The sequence below is a fragment of the Equus quagga genome, chromosome 7, assembly GCF_021613505.1.
Source record: "Equus quagga isolate Etosha38 chromosome 7, UCLA_HA_Equagga_1.0, whole genome shotgun sequence".
NCBI classification, from domain to species: Eukaryota; Metazoa; Chordata; class Mammalia; order Perissodactyla; family Equidae; genus Equus; species Equus quagga.
Genome location: NC_060273.1, coordinates 24,820,580 through 24,842,171, shown reverse-complemented (window position 1 = coordinate 24,842,171; position 21,592 = coordinate 24,820,580).

Sequence of the window (21,592 nt, the reverse complement as noted above, 5' to 3'; positions counted from 1 at the left end):
AGCCTAGCGTGTCCTTCTTTGCTGCCCCAGTAAACTCCTACTTACCCATCAAGGCCTTACTCAGATGTCACATTCTCTGGGAAACCATCTACCAAGGTCCTCCTTACCCTCAGCCCCACCATCCTCCAGATAGAGAGGTGTAGCAATCACCTCATTGTAGAGACATTTTTCCTCCCACTTCACTGTCTCCCACTCCTAAGGGTAGCGACAGGTGTCTTTCACCTTCCTGTCCTTAGTGCCTGATATAGGGTGGTCCCACAACAAGTTCTGGATAAAATAAACTGGAGGATATATTTCCACATTAACAAGCTAAGTGAGTTTAGCTCCCTGGTGTAAAATGCAAAATTTGTAAAACTCACACTTGAGACGTTCTAATAAAGTGTCAACAGTCTATAGCCACTAATGGCCTATAATCAAGGGACAGTCAGCTCAATAAGTAAATAGCTGTCCTGTTAGAGTACTACACAAGTAATGATATATTAATTTTCTTGTTTCCTCAAATTAGTCAAGTTTTCTAGAGTCGTTTCCCTGTCCCCGCCCGCAGAGGCAGGCTAGACCAACCCAACGCAAGAACAAAAGGCCTCCTGGAGGCAACTGCTCCTTTAGTCTTGCCTGTGAGTCACTGAAGCAAAGGAAATGGATAGGGTTCCATTTTAAAGAAAAAGCATTCCAACATGTCACGGCTTCCAGGTGTAGGAGTACGGGCGTGCAAGATTTGGAGCCAGCAGCTTAAGCATCAACTTACAGCCTTCTCCCACGAAGGTAAAAAGATGTCCACCTCATTCCGTGGATAGTAAAGTGGAGGTGAAAATCCCCACACTTACTGCCCCGTCAGATTTTTGTGAACAATGGGATCAATTGTATAAATGCAAGGTCTGTCAAAGTCACCCCTTGCGTCCCAGATCTAACTTCTCGATCAGCTCGCATGCCCTGTGCTCTGAAATGTCATGGGCCAGCCTCCGTGGCCACCTTTACGTAGTGGATGTGGATTGGTACAGGTGTTGCATCCTCCGCCCCTCCATAGCAGAGCAGAGAGCTTTGCCTTCCTGAATCGCCTGTGAAGCTGGCTTCTGCTCCACGGCCCTGAAGTTCAAGGTTTCAGGGGACCTGCAAACAGCAGAAACAGGATCCTGTTTTGTTCTTTCCAACCACGTCAGATTCTTCTCTCTCCAGTTCCCATCTCCTTCTTCTTTCCTTGTCTCTATCCCACTCCTTAGGTTGAGAGGGTGGCACTTCTGAGCCACAGAATAACTTAGGAGAGGGCATGACAGATTCAAAGCATGAACGGGAATGTGAAGGATAAAGTATCATTAATGAAATCTCTTCCCAGAGCATGGGGAGCTCTGGGCCTAGGGAGCCCCTTCTAAATCCAGACCCAGAGGGTGGCGTGGAAGGTCATTGGGTCCCTGTGCTGCTCGCTGGCTAACACAGCAACCCAGGGAGGCAGAGGGGCAGGAAGTCATCCCTGGGTGAATTTCCTGGAGGTGATGAGTGGCTGGCAAACAGCTTGATGGATAGCTTTGCTCCATTCACCTGACCTTGGGCACCAGCACAGCTGGCCAAGCCGTCTGAGCTCTCGGAGTACAGCAGCCCCAGTAGGGCATGCTCTGGATAACGCATATTGTAAGTGGCAGTATCATTTCCCTAAATCATGCCGCTGTCACTTGGCAAGGCCATCTACCAGTGCTCAAAGACCCAACTTCCTCTCCTTATCTCATAGCCGGAGGAGATGCCAAACTCAACAATAAAACCAAAAAGACAAATCAGTCAGATAAGCCTGCATGTACCGACACAAGCTGAAGCCAGAGGAAGGGAAGCAGAGTGATGTCCACAGTCCCAGTATCCCAGCTCTAGACACAGAAAACCCAGTGTGGAGAGAGGGCTATGGTCAAGCCATGAGGATCTGGGGAAGTTCGAGTGCTGGGCAAAGGGCAGCCCTGTCAAAGGTGTGAACAGCCACCAGCCAGCCCTGCAACCAGGGTCCTCTTGGGCCAAGAGATGGAAGCCATGCAGGGAGGCTTGAGTGGGGAACGGGACTGGAGCTGCCAGGATGCCCAAAGCACCCACTTCCCTTCCCAAACCAAAAGAATCCCATGCGGTTGACTCCAACCCAGCCACTTGCCACAGTCCACTGTGAGCCTGGACTGGATCTATGGCTTCCCTGGCCAGAGTCCTCGTTAATTTCCACACAACTAATACATGCACATCATAGAAAATTAGAAAGCACAGAAAGGTAGTCACCCCAAACACCACCATCCAGGTGTCACTGCTGTTAATGTTTATTGCCAACGAGAGCCTGGAAAAGCTTCCCTCCCCACCTCACACTTCTTTACACAACTGCACCCAGCACCCAGCCGGGGCAGAGACTGGGCCACAGGTGCTCAACACCTGCTTGGGCAGGCTGTCCTCGGAGGCCGAGACTGGACTCCCTCAACTGCCTTCTCAGGTTCAAGAACCAGCACATTTTACGAGTTAAAGACCATCCTGGAGCCAACAACTAGTTCTTCCAGGGACTCGGAGAACGCCAAGAACCCAAGGGCAGCTTGAGGGGAGTGAGGAAGATCACAAGCCCTGCAGCTAAACCATTCTTGGCATTCCTAAGCCCAGCTGAGATTGTTCATTGAACTTGGGAGAGAAAAGCCCACTCTAGACTCTCCAACTGCAGCTGACCCAGGTAATAGCGTGTCTCGAACAACTCCAGCTTTGGGAAGTGCACCACGCAAGTAAAGTCAGAGTAATAGCCCCAACTCCCTTCCTCACCCACAGGAGGAACAGGTACAGCTAGGATGACTTATGGTCCCACTTGGAGTCTTAAGTTGTCGTCATTGGGATAGATGCAATCACAGAGAAAATGTGCTGAAGGCAGAAACCACCAATGCCCTATATCCCAAACTGGGACTCAATCCATATCTGAGAATCCTCTGGACAGAAGTCAGGAGTGGTACCACATACATCAACCTCTAAGGCTTTCTGAGAGCTCCCAGGCCCTCTTGATGTCTCCACATCTGCCTGGGATCCCAGAGGAGTACCCACAGGTACTCTCAGTCCAGCTAATACTTTGGAGTCCAGGCTACCAAACTCAAATATCCTGGACAAAACACAGGAAGGTGTCTCTGATGCCTCTCTCCGGTCTTTCCAGAACTTGAGAGAGGTGAGAATTTGGGGATCAGGGCACAGATGGACACGCTCCTGGATAGCTTTTATTTGTTCTTCATGGCTCAATTTAGACATCACCTCATCCAGGAAGTCTTCCTTCATGCACAAGTTTAGGCTTCCATTCTCTGTCCTCTCAAAGCATCATGTACCTCCTATCTAGACTTCTCACACCATATTGTAAATTCTCGGAGACCTCTCTGCTCCCATACACATGCTAGACTGTGTGCTTTTGAACCTAGGCTGTCTTACTGGCTCCTATCGGAGGCTATAACAGTGACCTCCTGCATCTACCAGTAGCCTGGGTGCCCCCAACACCAAATTTGTGTTTTAAGACTTGGTCTCTGTCTATTTGTACCAAGGTTAATGTCTTTCCACTTGCCCCCACCCCTAATTGCTGTAGCCAGGGGAAATGAGAAGTAGGAATTGAAAATAGAGCTCTAGGCCAAACCAATAGAAGAGAGTTTTGTAATGTCACAGTCAAGGTTGAGAAAGAGACAGACACTATTCCACCATAATAAAGTTCAAAAATTATGCTAGCAGGAGACATGAATTTTGTATGTAGATCATTGAAGTCTGTGGGCAGGAGATTAACTCTTGCAGTATAAGTGATTTGTTGTTTAAAATAGTTTGGGATGATCACAGAGGAACAGAAAGAAAAAGCAAGCTTCCACCCAGAGAGCAGGATCGCCTCCCTTCTCTTCTCTGCCTTCCAGGCTCTCAGTCTCCTTCTACTCTGGGCAGCAGTAAAATGAATGGGGATTCTAAAACTGAGGAGTTGAGCACCCCCACAGAAGGAAAAGCCCCAACCTGGGAGAGGAGAAAAGCAAAATGGAGCAGAATGAGGATGAAAAATCGGTCCAAGTGGGAGATCTGGTCAACCAAGAGGACCTCCACATGGGGCCAACACCCTAAATGTCTGGGGAGGGAGGGCCACGCTTGGTATGATGTGAGGGTCTGAGCCAATTAGCTTGCAGCCACAATACTCATCCTCAGCCTGCTGCCACCCCAGTTTTGTATAGTTTACACTCTATCACCTGGATTGGAGGTGACCTGGATTGAAAAACAGACTGAACTTTTCTTGAGGTTGTGTGTGTGTCTGTGTACATATATGCATGCACATGTAAACAGGCACTTCCCTGCAAACTAAGAAAAAGAACTAACCCTCCTCCTATACATCAGTAGCAGGCACCCAAGACAAGACAATGACCCAAGACAGATAGGGTCATTGACGTGGAGGTAAGGGGACACCTGGAGGAGGGCACCCAGCCACAAGGGAGTCTACTGTCTGGTGTGTGTGGGGAACCAAGAGGTCATTAGGCATTTACAATATCTTGTAGAAAATGTCACATATAAGTGCAGGATGCTTTGAGGATACAGAGAAAAGTCATCTTAGGGCTTAGGAAGGCTTCCTGGAGAAGGTGATGTCCATGTTGGACCCTGAAGATCAAGTAGAAGTTAACCAGAAGAATGTTCCTGAAATACCCCTTACCCCCACCCCTGGAGAACAGCTACAAGCCCTCCTGTGGGTCTAAGATAAGGAGACCAACGTAGAGTCACACACTTCCACTGTGTCAGATCCTGTCTACTCCCCTTGTGAGGTCCAAGAGCTCACAGACCCTCTTACTTACCTGAGTTCCTGGAGGCGGTCCCAAATCCCTTCCCTGGAGCTGCCAAACTGGTCCCAATCCTGCTAGCTGGGCTGAGAAGATAGATTTGCAGTGCCGACACAGCCGAGGAGCCCCACTCCAGAGCTGGCCCCTGCCCGGCCCCTCGGAGCCCACGGAAGTTGTGCCAGACCCTGGCTCAGCCGCCTGCTCAGACTGCAAGAGGGAGAAGTGTGCTGCGAGAATCCTGGAGCCCAGCCAGGCCTCTCTGGCCAGAAGGCAGGTGGAGGAGGAGCTGGATAGAGCCTTGTAAAACTTCCAGAAGATCAGATTAACTCCCAATGAGCCGTAGAACCAGTGGGCTGACCACCACCTCTAAGCCCACTGCAGAGCCACACCCAGGTTGGTGGGGAGCGCCTTCCTCACTCCAGTACTCTGGATATGCTCCTGGTTAACTTTGACTTGCTGCTTAAATCTGAGCTAGACCCCCGCCCAGCAACATACCCTGGATAGAGCCCTCTGCTATGGGACTGGCCATTGTCTTGCTTTAATCTTTTCTTCTGTAATATAATTTTTTTGAAATAGAATTCACATCACATAAAATTAACCATTTAAAGTGAACAAGTCAGTCATATTTAATATATCCACAATGTTGTGCAACCACCACATCTATCTAGTTGCAAAATATTTTCATCACCCCGAAAGGAAACCCTATGCCTATTAAGCAGTTGCTTCTCATGTTCCCCCTCTCCCAGCCCCGGACAACCACAACTTGTGTTCCATCTCTTTGGATTGGCCTATTCTGGATATTTCATATAAATGTAATCATACAATATGTGACCCTTTGTGTTCACTCTCTTTCACTTAGCATAATGTTTTCAAGGCTCATCCACGTTGTTGCACGTATCAGTACTTCTTTCCTTTTTATGACCAAATACTATTCCTTTGTATGTATGAACACATCTTGTTTATCCATTCATCCATTGATGGACATTTGGATTATTTCTACCTTTTGGCTCCTGTGAATAGTGCTGCTACAAACATTCAGATACAAGCATTTGCTTCAGTAGCTGTTTTCAGTTCTTTGGGGTATAGATCTAAGAGTGAAATTGCTGGGTCATATGGTAATTCTATGTTTAACTTTTTGAAGAATTGCCAAAGTGTTTTCCACAGTAGCTGAACATTTTACATCTCCACCAGCAATGTATAAGAGTTCTAATTTCTCCACATTCTCATCCAAACTTACCTTCTTTTTTTCTTAATAGCCATCATTGAGGCTGTCAAGTGCTGTCTCATTGGGGTTTTGATTTGCATTTCTTTAATAACTAATGATGTTGAGCATCTTTTCATGTGCTTCTTGGCCATTTGTGCATCTTTTTGGAGAAATGTCTGTTCAAATCTTTTGCCCATTTTTAAATTGGGTTGTCTTCTTGATGTTGAGTTGTAAGAGTTCTTTATATATTCTGGATACTAGACCCCTATCAGATGAACTCATTGCCAAATCCAAGGTCATGAATATTTACCACTATGTTTTCTTCCAAGAGTCTTGTGGTTTTAGCTCTTATACTTGGTCTTTGATCCATTTTGAGTTAATTTTTCTATATGGTGTGAGATAGGGGTCCAACTTCATTCTTATTCATGTGAATTTCCAGTTGTTCTAGCACTATTTGTTGGAGACAATTCTTTCCCCATTGAATGGTCTTGATACCCTTGTCAAAAGTCCATTGACCATAGATGTATGGATTTATTTCTGAATCCTTAATTCTATTCCCTTGATATAGCTGTCTATTCAGTGCCAGTATCACACTGTTTTGATCACTATAGCTTTATAATAAATTGTGAAATCTCTTTCCTTAATCTTGTCTAAACCTAGTCAAGGGGATGTGACCTGAAACAGTGCTCCTTTTCCTAACTGGATACCTCATAAGTAACCCCTTACTCGAAAATATCCATTGAAACTGTGGATTATGGATCTAATTCTGAAGTCAGAGTAACAGTAGGGAGTGGGTAGAGGGAGAGTCATGAGAGACAGAGTAAGAATTGCCCCCTTCAGTTCTCTATTTAAAAAGGGGCTGGGGGGCGCATAACGCAGTAAAAAGAACATGGGCATGGCTGGATTTCGAGTCCAACTCTGTAGCCTACTAGCTATGTAGTTACAGGCAACTTGTCCTCTCTGGCCCTCAATTTTGTCATGTGGAGAAAGGGCTGTTGTGAGAACTGCATATGTGCAATAATGTACAGGAAGCATTGAACCCGGAGTAGCTACTTAATAAATAGCACAAAATGGAATTGGGAAATGACCGTGGAAACATGGCACATCCTGACTACTCCAAGACCAGATATACCTACTCTGGAAGGGTGTGCATCGAAGGTAGATCTCTTGACTGCCTCTAATCAGCCACAGGCACACCCTGAGCCAGACCAGGCAGTAGAAGAGACAACATTAGTCTTTTGTATGTCCTTACTTCCTTTGCTATAAATGAGCTCCTTCATAAATTAATTTTTAAAAAGTGTTATGTGGGATACCATAACGTTGAGCAAAGCTTTCTCTAAGTCCACAAATAATGTTCTTGTCAAAAGCTTGGTGAACAGGGAAGGCAAATCCATATCCAGAATGAGGGTCTCTTTCAGTGGTAACCAATCACTCTCCCCTCCTTGATGGAAGAGATCCAATATAATTAATCATCCTACACTTCTATTAAAGAAACAAGCAAGGCAGAGCTTATAGAGTTTTCTAACTGCTCCCCAGAATTCCTTTTGTGTGAAACATCTCTAGATGTTCAGGTAAAGCTCTAAAAGGAAACAGATGTATTGAATTGGAATCTCCTTTGGAAAGGGAGCCCATGAAGGGACTGGAAACCTTCAGGGCTGCAGGGCAACTGGCCTGAGCCAAGTGCTGAGGAGGGGCTGCCAACAATCAGCATATCTTTATCCCTGAGCCTCCCTGGGAAACACATTCACTTCATTGCTGGGCATGAGCTGAACCTGTGCTGTTTCTGGATGTTGGGGGTCTCTGCACAACCTTCGCCAAAGTGAAGCTCTTGTGGTCCCTGCTTCTCAGGGTCACTTGCTTCCAAACTGAAGTTTGTCCAGGATGCATGTGACTGGCAGAGAGCCTCAGTCACATGCCTGCCTCCAGCTGCAAGAGTGACTGGGGAAACTTTATTCATGAGCTTTACTTTGGGGAGGCAGTGACACATCACGTGAGGAATTCTCCCAATGCAGGTTGGGTGGTCAAAGGAACTAAATGTTAAAAAGAATGACAGCTGTCCACCACTTGGGGAGTCATAATGAGGTCCTATGGTAAACAGAATACTGTTCTTCTCCTCTAAATCTCATTGCAGTGAAGGCAGGGGAAATTGGCCAATAGAAAGACAGGATCTGACATTGCCCACCTTCCCTAGCCCTGTCAACCATAGTCACAGAAACCTTCCCACTTGCCGCCTGAGCCTAGCATTTGCTAGGCAGTACATCCTTGTTGAACAAGTAATGAATGAAAGAACAAAGGAGACAATGTAGGCAGCTCTTATTTGCTTCATAATATCTGGCATGTTTGGGATTGAACCCTGGGACCCTACATATTCCTGAGCTATAGTCTTCCCGCTCTCGCCTGGCCCCATTCGATTGGCCAGATCTGAAAGGTAGAGTTTTTGCCTTGTTTCCAGTTCCCCACTGGAACATGGGTCCCTGTAGCCTGAACGCTCTTGCTAACTTTTCCCCAAGGAGTTAGACCTGCTGCCTATATCCCCGGATGTTGGCCAGCTGTTGGCTCAAGTCCTGATTTCAATAGATTTACATATAGCAACATATAGGGAGAGCTGCTGCTAGTGGTCTGACTTTGATATTACCTGCTGCAGGGCATCCTCCTGCCTGTTCCATCTGTTGGGCCAGAGGCCCAAAACAAACCCCATACACCCATGCTTAGCTGAGCCACCTCTCCTGTCCCTATGCTTTCCATTCCTCACCATCAACCAAAGCTGCTGAGGTCTGAAGGCTCCCACCTGAATCTCCGTACTCCCTACTAATCTTCAACATAAACTTTCTGACTATCTCAGGCATCCCCTTGCCTCCTCTAAGCTGGGCATCACCAAGACTAAGACTGAGAAAATGGTTCCAGGCTTTCCATTTCCAACATTCACTCTTTCATAGGGATTTTAGCCTGAAACATCTGCATGAAGGTATGATTTTCAAAAAGTTAACATGGTTCTCATGCAAATATAGAATGAACACATGTCAAAGATTTATTCAGCTTATTAGTGAGAGAATCAGAGGGTTGGGTAAAGCTAACTCAAAAAGCATTTGAGGAATTGGGTATTTATAGGTTTTCGAAAAAAGAATGTTAGAATAAAGTTGTTAGGTTAGATACAAAAGTGGTTAATGTGCTAGTAGTGCAGTAAGACCATAAAATCTGGTAGGAGTTATCTTTCCTACCAGAGAGAAATCAATTGCATTTCCGCCAGAAAAAAATCATCAAGTTAACATGTAACTCCACAACATCTGGGCTTTTAATCAATGATGAATAGTGAATCAAACAAAGGTACATTCCCCTATAATTAAATAACGCTTTGGGGGCTTGTTCAACAATGCCCTGTGTGACGTTGAAAGAACATGTTGTCCTTTCTTTGCCTTATTTCCACGAGTTAGATGTTTTTCTTAACTCCATGAGTGGATTGTGAAGATCTCCCTAAGACCCAGGAAAGCCAGGCTCTCAGGGAAATATCTTAAAACATGGACCTGCAGTGCTTAGAATTCCACAGTAACATCTCATTGTTCCCTACAGGGATAAAGTTTAACTCTTGAGCAGGACACACACTGCCTTGTAGGCACTGAGCCCTTAGCCAAACAATCTCTTGGCACATCTGCACAAGCACGCAGCACTTTGGTCCATGCAGACCCCTGAACACCAGGTCTCTTCCATCTCTGACTTTGTCCGAGTCTCATTATCCCTGAACCTGACACACTTCCCCATCTTGTCCTTCTGGATTACTCCCGTGCTTACTTCATGACATGCCTCGGGGACTACTTTCTCCAGAAATCCTTCCTTGACTCCCCCAAACCTGGAGAGTCAAACCCTCCCAAAACAGTATTTATAGTGGCAATTACCTGGTTCTTAACACATGCCAGTCTTTGTCCTAAATCATTTATTGATCTTATCCAATTGAAACCCTTAAAAAGGTTGAACAAAGATAATTTTGTCCCATTTTTCATATAAAGATCACACAGCTGGAAAGTGGTCAAGGTAAGATTCAATCATACATCTTTCGGATGTATAACCATACTCGTTCCTCTACTCTGGAATGCTTTACTTTTCACACTGCTCGTGTGGGTTCTCATGCATTCCCTGAGAAAATGAGTTTCATGGCATGTGCCTCCTACATAGAATGCCCAAGACTATCTGAAAATTGGACAAGCCTGGCTCCCATGAAGAGATATGATGGGAGTGGAAGAAGCGTATCTACTGTGGAGATTGTTGAGAGCTCTTGGGAATTCTGGAGCAAGCTTGGCTGGCAAAGCCTCACCCTTGAATAAAGTGTAGTGGTGTAAGTCACTTCCTGATGGAGATCTCTCAGGTCCCCTGAGTCAGTGGAATTCTCCTGGATGTGCCCACATCACATCTCAGCCTAAGCCTGCCAGCACTCTTGGGGCTTGCACAATCAACACTCTCAGCCTTCAAATCCTATCAGCCCACATTATTCAGGGCTGCTTTTCCAGCCTCTCCTCAAACCATTCATTCATTCATTCATTCATTCCACACATAGGTGCTGAGCACTTACCATGTGCCAGACACAGTACTCGATGCTGGAGGTGGAGAACTTTAGCAAATCAGACAGAGGCAGTCTCCTGCTGGAGATGATGCTCTATTGCGGGAGAAAGCAATCAACTAAGTGCATGTATAAATGTGAAATTAGAGTTGGAATAAATGTCATAAAGAACAGGTGCGTGTCCTGGGAACATGGAAGAGAAAGGATCCATTGAGCTGAGATCTGAAGGGCAGAATTGTATTAAGAAAAGCAAAGAACAATTTGGAGATGGGGGACAGGAAAGAGACATGTGAAGCAACCAGTTCACAAGAGAGTTAGAAGAGACCTAACTGATGTTGCTAGAGGCCACTGCCTTCTCCTTCTCTTTTCATCATCTTGCCAAGAATCATCTCTGTGTCTACTGTCCCTCCCAAGACAAGTTGCTCTTCTCCTCCAAACTCTCCTCTACGAAATCTCCCTATCACAGTTGAATTAATGTAACACTTTTCTTAAATCCTTACTTTATCCATTAATTTCTAAGCTCCATTAAGACAGAGACTGTGTGGTATTCCTCTTTATACCCTCAGGACCCAGCACATTGCCTGGAACAGAATAAGAAGGCAATAAATGAATGAAAGAACGAATGAATGATGACATGACAACTCTGAGACATCTGTACCCAAGATATGTCATGGGTAGCCCAGCCATTCTGGACAGATTCATCCCAATGAGAGTATCAAGCCCAGAGGAGGTCCCTGACGTCTCAGAGCCTAGTGAGAATACCTGTTCCCGTGTCTTTATGACTGCTCCACCACTAACTTTTTCCCCATCAGTCTAGTGTTCTGACACCCCGGTATACAAGGATGAATTGTGAGTGTATAATAAGTAATGGAGTACAAAAAATGAAATCAACATTTGCAAATAATCTAATTAAAATAATAAGTTAGAGGAGGTGTAAGTATAGTTTTAATTTGCAAGTCCTTAAAGACCAATGTATTGATCTTTTTTCACAAGCTTATATGCCACGCATATGAGTTCTTGGTGAAGTGTGTGTTCACATACTTTACCCATTTTAATGGTTGTTTGTTTCCTTATTATTGAGTTTTGAAAGGTTTTTTTATATGCTAGATATAAGACTTTTATAGCATTTATGTTTTGCAAATATTTTCTCTCATAAATATGTTTCTGTGCCTTGTATTTTCAATCTCTTAACAGTATCTTATAGAAAATTTTTTTAAAACTGATAAACTGTAATTTATCAATTTGTGCTTTCATGCTTCATGCTTTTTGTATTTAAGAAATTTTTGCTTCTGCGACTGGCTTATTTCACTTAGCTTAATGTCTTCCAGGCCCATCCATGTTGTTGCAAATGGTAGGATTACCTTCTTTTTTAAGGTGGAATAATATCCCTTTGTATGTATATATCACATTTTCCTTATCCATTTGTCTGTGAATGTACATTTGATTCCATTTATATGAGGTATCTAAAATAGTCAAACTTACAGAAGTAGAAAATAGATTGGTGGTTGCCAGGGCATAGGGAGAGAGGGAAATGGAGAGCAGTTGTTCAATGGGTATAAAGTCACAGCTATACAAGATGAATGAGTTTTAGAGATCCGCTATATGACATAGTGCCTATAGTTTATACAGGGTCGTGACTTAAAAATTTTTTGAGTGTAGATCTCACATTAAATGTTCTTACCAAAAACAAAAAAAAACAAAAAGCAACGGACACAGGAAACTTTTGGAGGTGATAGCTATGTTTATTACCTTAACTGTGGTGACGGTTTCATAGGTGTATACATACATTCAAGCTCATCAAATTATATATATTAAATATGTACAGTTTTTTGTTATGTAAGCAATACCTCAATAAGCTGTGAAAAAAAAAAGAAAGAGAGAGAGATTTTTGCTTAACACAGGTCACAAAGATTTTCTCTGATGTTTCCTTCTAGAATGTTATAATTTTAGGTTTTATGCTTAGGTCTTTGATTCATTTGAGTTAATTTCGCATGTGATATAAGATATGGATTTAAGTTCCTTTTTTGCATATGGATCTGCAATTGCAACAACACTATTTACTGAATAGACTAGATTAGCTTTCTACTGAATTGCCTTTGAAACTTTGTTGAAAATTAATTGCCCATATATGTGTGGGTATATTCCTGGATTTTCTATTCCATTCCATTGAACTTTTGTTTATTTTTATGCCAATAACACACTGTCTTAATTACTGCAGCTCTTTAATAAGCCTTGAAATCAGATAGTGCTAGTTTTCCAACTTTATTTTTAAAAATATTATCCATTTACTATCTGTAGAATCTCTAATAATGTTATCTCTCTCATTCCTGATTTTGGCAATGTATGTCTTCTTTTTCACCTGATCGGTCTGGCTAGATATCTCTCAATTTTATTGATATTATTAAAGAACCAACTTTTGATTTCATTAATATTACTTATTTATTATGTTTTCCATTTTACTGATTTTTCTTTCTGATCTTATTATTTCTTTTTATTTTAACTTGCTTGGGTTTACTTTGCTCTTTGTTTTCTAGGGTCTTAAGGTGGAAGCAGGGTTATTGACTTAAGACCTTTCTTCTTCTGCAATATAGGTGCTATATATGTCCCTCTAACTACTACTTGAGTGGCATCCCACAAATTTTGATATGTTGTATTTTGATTTTAATTCCATTCAAAATGCTAAGTTCATTTCTGATTTCTCCTTTCACCCATGATTCATGTAAAGGTGTGTTATTTGGTTTCCAAATATTTGAGGATTTTCAGGAGATCTTTCTGCTATAGATTTAGAATTTAATTTGATTTCTAATTTAAGTCCACTGTGGTCATAGAACATATTTCTATTACTTGAACCTTTGAAATTTATTGGGACTTGTATGTTCTATAAATGTCATATAGGTCACCTTGGTTGACAGTGTTGTTCAAATCTTCTGTATCTTTAATGATTTTCTGTCTACTTGTTTTCTCAAATATTGATATACAGGTATTGAAACTTTCTATTATAATTGTGGACTTGTCTATTTTTCCTTGTGGTTCTATCAGTTTTTGCTTTAGTTGTTTTGAAGCTTTGTTATTAGAAGCATAAACATGTAGAGTCATTATGTCCTCTTCACGAATCAATCTCTTTATTATTATGAGGTCAATATTCTTTTATTCACTGGGAATATTCTTGGCTCTGAAATATACTTTGTCTGATATTACAACAGCCACTTCAGCTTTATTTTGATTAGTATTAGCATCAATTACTTTTAACCTATTCAGATTTTTACATTTAAAGTGTTTTTCTTCCAGGCAGCATATACGTAGGTCTTGCCTTTTCAGCCAAACTGAAAATCCCTGCCTTTTTATTTGGGTGTTTAGGCCATTTATGTTTAGTGTGATTAGTAATATGGCTATATTTAAGTCTACCATCTTGGCATCTATTTTCTATATATTCCATTTTTTCTTCAGTCACTTTTTCCTTTTTTTTCTTCTTGTGGATTGAGTATTTTTTTTTATGATTCCATTTTCTCCCCTTTGTTGGCTTCATTTTATTTTACTGGTTGCTTCAAAGTTCATAGAATATATCTTTAACTTATAACAGTCTACCTTCAAGTGATATTATGTCACTTCACATATAATGTAAAGATATTATAATGGTATTCTTCCATTTCCCCACTCCCAATCTTTGCACTATTGTTACCGTACACTTTACTGTTCCATATGTTATAAACCCAATACTCCAGTGTCAATATTTTTGGTTAAACAGTCAACATATTTTAAATAAATTTAAATAGTAAAAATATTACATATGTACTTTAATTAGCATTCCCAATGCTCTTCATTCCATTATATAGATCCATATTTCCATCCGGCATCATTTTTCTTTTGCCTGACAGAATTTTTTAAATGTTTCATGTATTGAGAGTCTGCTGGTGATCAATCCTTTCAATTTTTTATATCCAAAGAACTCTTTCTTTCACTTTCTTTCTTTTTTTTTTTTTTTTGAGGAAGATTAGCCCTGAGCTAACATCTGCTGCCAATCCTCCTCTTTTTGCTGAGGAACCTTGGCCCTGAGCTCACATCTGTGCTCATCTTCCTCTACTTTATATGCGGGATGCCTACCACAGCATGGCTTGCCATGCAGTGCCATGCCCACAGCCAGGATTCAAACTGGCGAACCCTGGGCCGCCGAAGCGGAACATGCACACTTAACCATATGTCACTGGGCCAGCCCCCTTCACTGTCATTTTTGAAGGATATTTTCCTCCTAGTGTGAAAGTTATTTTTCGTTTGATTTTTACTCTTTTAGTATTTTATTTTATTTTTTGCTTTTGATAAACAAGATTGGCCTTGAGCTAACATCAGTTGCCAATCTTCCTCTTCTTTTTCTTTTTTCCTCCCCAAAGCCCCAGTACATAGTTGTATGTACTATTTGTAGGTCTTACTAATTCTTCTATGTGGGACACCACCACAGCATGGCCTGACGAGTGGTGCATGGGTCCATGCCCAGAATCCGAACCAGCAAACCCTGGGCCACCAAAGCAGAGCACGCAAAGCCAACCATTCAGCCATGGGGCCAGCCCCCATTTTTAGTATTTTAGAGATGTTGTTCCATTGTCCTCTCATCCATATTGTTTCTAACAAGAAAGCCACTGCCATCCTTATCTTATTCTTTTATATATAACATGTCTTTTTTATCTGGCTGCTTTTAAGATTTTTCTCTTTATCACTAGTTTTGAGCAGTTTCATTATGATATGCCTTGGTGAAATTCTTTTCTGTTTCTTATGCTTTGGGTTTATTGAGCTCCTTGAATCTCTGAGGTTTCATTAAATTTAGAAATTTTCAGCCATTATTTTACAAATATTTTTCTGCTTTGTGAAGGAGTCTCTCCTTCATGGACTCCAGCTACACATTTTTTTGTTTGTTTTTTTGTTTTTTGTTTTTGTTTTTTTGCTGAGGAAGCCTGACCCTAAGCTAACATCCATGCCCATCTTCCTCTACTTCATACGTGGGACACCTACCACAGCATAGTGCACCAAGCAGTGCCATGTCCGCACCCGGGATCTGAACTGGTGAACCCTGGGCTGCCAAGAAGCGGAATGTGCGAACTTAACCACTGTGCCACCGGGCCGGCCCCCTCCAGTTACACATTTATTGGGTTGCTTGAAGTTGTACCAATAGTTCACTGATGCTCTCTTCTTTCTTTTTTCTCTTTTCTCTCTGTGGTTCATTTTGGTTAATTTCAATTGCTTTATCTTCAAGTCATTAAAAAGTCACTTTTATTCTGCGATGTCTAATTTGCCATTAATCTCATCCAGTGTACTCTTCTTCTCAGACATCATGGGTTTTATTTCCAGAAGTTTGATTTGGGTTTTTTATTATATCTCCCATGTCTCTATTTGACTTTCTGAACATATGAAATACCATCACAATAATTGCTTCAATGTCCTTTCTACTAATTCTAATATCTTTGTCAGTTCTGCATTGGCTTTGACTATTGACTTTTCTTCTCATTATGGGTCATATTTTTCTGCTTCTTTGCATATCTGGTAATTTTTTATTGGATACCAGGCACTGTGAATTTTATGTTGGGTGATGGCTATTTTTTCATTCTTATAAACATTCTTGAGGCTTTTTTCCTGAGGCACAGTTATTTGGTAACAGTTTTACCTGTTTGGGTTTTGATTTTAAGATTTGTTAGGTGGAACCAGAACACTGATTAGGGTTAATTACTCTATTGAGGAAAGACTCTTTGTGTACTCTACCCAACGTCCCATGAAGCCTGAGTGTTTCTGTTCTGGCTGGTGGGAGCAAGCTCTATTCCCAGCCTGTTTGAATGTCAAGCATTGTTACCTCTAATTCTTTTGGATGGTTCTTTTGCCAGCTTTGAGTAGTTTCCTGACATCCATGCACTAATCAGCATTCAGCTGAATAGTGCTGTCCTTTGCAGATCTCAGGATTCCTCTGTATGGCTTTCTCCTTCCTGGTGCTCAGTCCTTAGAATTCTGGCCACCTTCATCTCCCCAGACTGTCAACTATCTCTTCTCAACTCAGGGAATCTGCCAGGCTCTGCCTGGCATTCCCCTCCATGCAACACTGCCTAGATACTCTCTCAAAGGAGTAAGCTAAGCAATTATAGGACTCATCTCATTTTTGTGTGTTATTTAGGGATTACTGTCATTTTTTGGTTGGCGTTCAGGGCCTTGAAACTGTTTTTTATATATTTCATCTGTTTTTTTAGTATTTAAAGCTGGAGAGTAAATCTAGTCCCTGTTATTCCACCTTGACTAGAAGTGAAAGCCCCTAACTTTCTGGAATGAGACAGAAAGGGTGGTCTTGTACCTGGCCTGCAAGACAGGCAAATAACCCATAGCCTCTCTTACCTATGTCACCATTTTTGAAGTACCATTCATAGTTGTGATCATGAATCGCCACAGAATTTATTTTGAAATGTTTCACTATTTTAATTAAAAGACTTTTTAAAAATCTATGTATAAATATCATTTAAAAATAAGGAATTAAAAAAAGTTTAAGTGGTGCTGTCTACATACACATTGTTCATAAGCTAGATTGATTCATGATCATTTTGCTTAATTTGAAAGTTAACTGTTACTGGGCGAAATGTACATATAACAATGCAAATGAAATTCTCACCAAAGTACTAAAGTAATAATATATGTAAATATGTAAATCATCTGAATTATACCCTTTTTTACAATACAACAAGATTTATTTACGCTCTCTTTAAAAAGTGACTTAAAAAATGAAATTTAATGTTTATAAATTTTTATCATCACCATTTATTTTCCCTTCATGCCCTTTCATTCATCCGTTCATTCAACAAATATTTATTGATTGCCTACTATGTACTTTGGTAGTGTATTTCCTTATAAAACATCAACTTCAATTATTTTAATGGCTACTTTAATCACAAATTTATAAAATGCCTCTAGGGCAAAATTTATTTTGCTTCTATAAAAGTGTTAAAGGGCTCAAAATCCAGGAACATTCATGGGAGCGTGGTACACAGGTGCACACTTTGCATCATATGTGTGCCACACTTAAGTAGAATCATCATGATGTGGATGTGCCTCTATTTGCTTTTTGATGTAGGTCAGGGATGGACAAAGCTCTGCAGGGTAGACAAGTTGGGGAGAATAGTATGAAAAAAGAAAAGAGCAGGCACTGAAGGAGGATCAAAATAGGATGTTATAAAGTCTTGACACGTATGACAAAGACTGGGGGAGAAGCTTCTTCTGGGCTGTGAGATCAGGAAAGAAAATCCCCCTTGGGGGATGAGAAAGCAGAGATCAGCATGGAGGGCGGTTGGAGCCTGAGTTCAAGGATGAGTACCTAGGAAGCTGCTGATGGTTAGAGGGGCTGAGGCTCACTCCCACTTTTCTCTAGGATTCCAGCTGATCAGAGAACACATAAATGGGTAGTCAAATGGATACCAGAGAATCATCCTTATTAATGGACCAGATGGTATCTAGTGACCCCAAAGAACAGGATTTAAAGCTAAACTATGTTAGCATATGTGTCTTGGACCAGATTCCCAGTGGATCGCCCCTTACCCTGCCAGCTTCATGGAGGATCACAGGCCTACCTCACACACCCAGTTACTTCTCAAAACTGGCCCCTGCCCTGACCGCAGTGTGCTTACTCGCAGGAGCTAGAAGCTGAGGAGAACCCGTGGACTCTCTTATCAACCCATGAGACAGACAGTCTGGGTGGATGTGGTGGAATATTGTTTGCCTCTGAAGCACAGTGACAACCCCTGGTGATATGGGTCAAAGACTGTTGTGTTCTGGGAGTACCTCAGTCACTCCCTGCCCCTGTGAAGAACCAAGTAACTGGCGGGAATGGGTGTGGAGATTTTCACCCCAATACTCCTCCACCAGGACACCTCCTCTTTGCAAACATGCAGAAGAAAGGAAAAAACATTTCCCCTTTACTGAAAAGAATCATCACAGCTTCTCTAACTTCAACTCAAGACACTTGCTGAGTACCTGAGGTCCCTGCCCTCCCGAGGCTTCGATTTCTGACACAATCTTATCTGTAAATATGCTTAGTAGAAGTAAGAAAGAAGAGTTTGGAATTTTAATTTTTACTCACATTTTCTTTATAGGGTTTTTCTCCCAGCTTAAGCCTGATGTGCTATGAAGTGTGAGGGATCCGGCCCAGGACAGTCTAATCTCTCTGAAAGTGGCTGAATCGCATCGAGCTGGCTCACCTGCTGGAACTGCAGAACTAAATGTTGCTTCTTGGCTGTTTGCCTCCAGGGAGCCTCTTGAAAGAGCCTTTATTTGAAGTTCCTGAAAACTGGGAAGGGGAGGGGCAATAGAGGATGCTACCAGAGTCAGTGAGGGTGGGAGAAAAGGCCTGATGGGATGGCGCCCTATCCAGGGGTGGGTCCATGCTGCAGCTCCAAGCTGCAGCCCCTGACTGGGCAGAGGTGGCTGTATGTGCTGGTTCCCTTGTGGGAGAGTCTGGTTGCATTCCTTGCAGAGGCCTCACACAGACCCTTCCTCAGCACACTCCACTCCAGGGTTGCTGGGATGTGTACCCCCAAGTCTTTGTTGTATACCTCAGGTATCAAGGACCCCACACACGCCTGGGACCTCACATGCCACCAGGCCTCCTGGTTTCTAGCCAAGGCTCTCTGGACAGCCCAGTGGAGATCATTCCAGATACAGATAACTGTCTTTTGGGTCTTTGATTTTCTGGGCAAAGGAATTGCGAGTAAAGCTTCAAGAGACTAGGGGCTGAAGAAAGACTGAAAAAGAGATCATGACTTTTCGCTGCCAAATAGAGAAAGAACTTCCATACCGGTAGAATGCACTAGAGCCCTCCAGAAATGGTTTTGTCTACAGTGTGAATTTCTCCATAGATCTAACATCCAAGAGCCCCTGAGGGCTTGGAAGTCTGGCAAGTAGAAGACCTCTAGAAAACACAGTATGGCCACAATTATGCAAGGATAAAACAAAAATCATGGCGACAAACAGATTGGCAGAAAATACTACAAAATGTTAGGAGGGGAGGTTTTCTAGTGCAAAGACTCTGGAGTCAGTCAGACTCGGATTTTAATCTCAGCTCTACCACTTACTGGCTGTGCTGCCTTGGGCATGTTGTCTAACTTCTCTGAACCCCAGTTTCCTTCTCTACACTACGAAATAATAGCACATATCTCAGAGAGTTGTTGTGAAAATTACACCACATAATGTATGCAATTATACAGCAGAGTGCCTAGTACATAAAATAATGCTCAAAAATTGGAAACTATTTACTAGTGTAGCTCCTAAGTGGTAATACTATAGGTAACTTCTTCCTTCTACATTTTTTTTATCATCCACGTTTTGCACAATAAACATATATTACACATGCTGAATCCATTGGCCTTCAATAGTTGAACTACATTTGTTCCCAAAAGTGTAAGTCAATAGCTCATGGAACTTAGAACTGAGGATAACCTTACAGTTTGAAGCCTTGATTCCCATATGAAGTTCTCAAGTTCAACGTGACATACCCAAGGTCAGAAAGAACTCAGGGAGTTGTCATGGTCGCTTCAACCAGCAAAGCCAGGTCTAGAAGCCAAGCTTCCTAATTCCCAGTCAGGGATACTTCCTCTAAAGACAGATTTTACTTTGCCCTATATTGCTGAGACTATTGGTTCCATAGAGGACCTTCCTGAAGGTCCTTACTATAGGGGGCTGTCACGGAAATTGGAAGAAGGCACATTTTGGATGTAAGCTGAGTGAGAAGTGGAAGCAAAGCACATGCGTTGTCCTGAGGCTGCTGTTCCTCACAGCCACAGACTCTTGCACACCCCTAGCTACTGCCAGCGGGGCTAGCTAGCACCATGCCAACCTCTAGGTTGGCCCCATTGTTCTGGTAGTGAGACTGGTGATTAGAATGAGAACACTGACTCGCATCCCAGCCTGCTCATTATCTGTGAATGGGGACAACAGATGAGTCCCTTGGCACCACGGCAATGATAAAAATACAGACTGACTGCCAAAAGCACCAGAATAGTCACTATTCTACATGGATCCCTGTTGGCATGTGCTATCCAGCACGTATGAGTAATGATATGTTCAGTCCTTAGAAAGTCATCATTTCCATCACAGATGACTAACATATGTTCAGAGATTAAACCAGGGAGGTAACAAGTTGAAAGTAAAAATTTAGCTGAATATTATTAATTGTTTTTTACAGCTTTGAGATATAATTCACATACTGTACTATTCACCCATTAAAAGTATACAATTCAATGGTTTTTAATATATTCACATAATTTTACAACCATCACTGCAACTTAATTTTAGAACATTTTTATCACCCCCAAAAATAAACTCCTCATCCTTTAGCTGTCATCCTCTATACCCCCCATCTCCTCCTGCCCTAGGCAACCACTAATCTACTTTCTGTCTCTATAGATTTGCCTATCGTGGACATTTCATAAAAACGGAATCACGATATGTGGTCTTTTGTGATTGGCCTCTTCCACTTAGCATAACATTTGCAAGCTTCACCCCTGCTATAGATTAATTCTTCTTTTCATAGTTCTTACACCTCTTTTCTAGATTTTGCAGTGCTTCCTGAGCCATTCTCAAACATTTTGGTAATTACTAGAAATCATAATGACTACAAATTCCATTTATCCAGGCTTTTATTGTTCTAATGTAGGTAACATTGTATTATTACTAAGATGAGGTAAATCAATTGTATGTCTATATTAACAGCCACTAGATAGCTTGGCTTCAGGAATGTTTAGCTGTGTTTTGTGGGCATAGTTTTCTGGTCATATAGAAATGGAGGGCTTGCGGAAGTAATTATCCCCAAAATAACAGAGCCATGGACGTTGGGAAAATTCCCTATTACAACAGATAAATTTTCATGCATCTCAGGGATGTACTACACTGCCCTCTGCTGAGTGGTATGCCAGGAAGACTAGAAATCAGAAGAATATGAAGAGACACCAGAGGGCCAGAGGACCTATTTCTGACAAATTCGCTTTATTTATTCATTATTCGAAGAACCTTTGAAGGGCACCTACACTGTCAGACGCTGTCCTGGTGGTGAAAGATGGG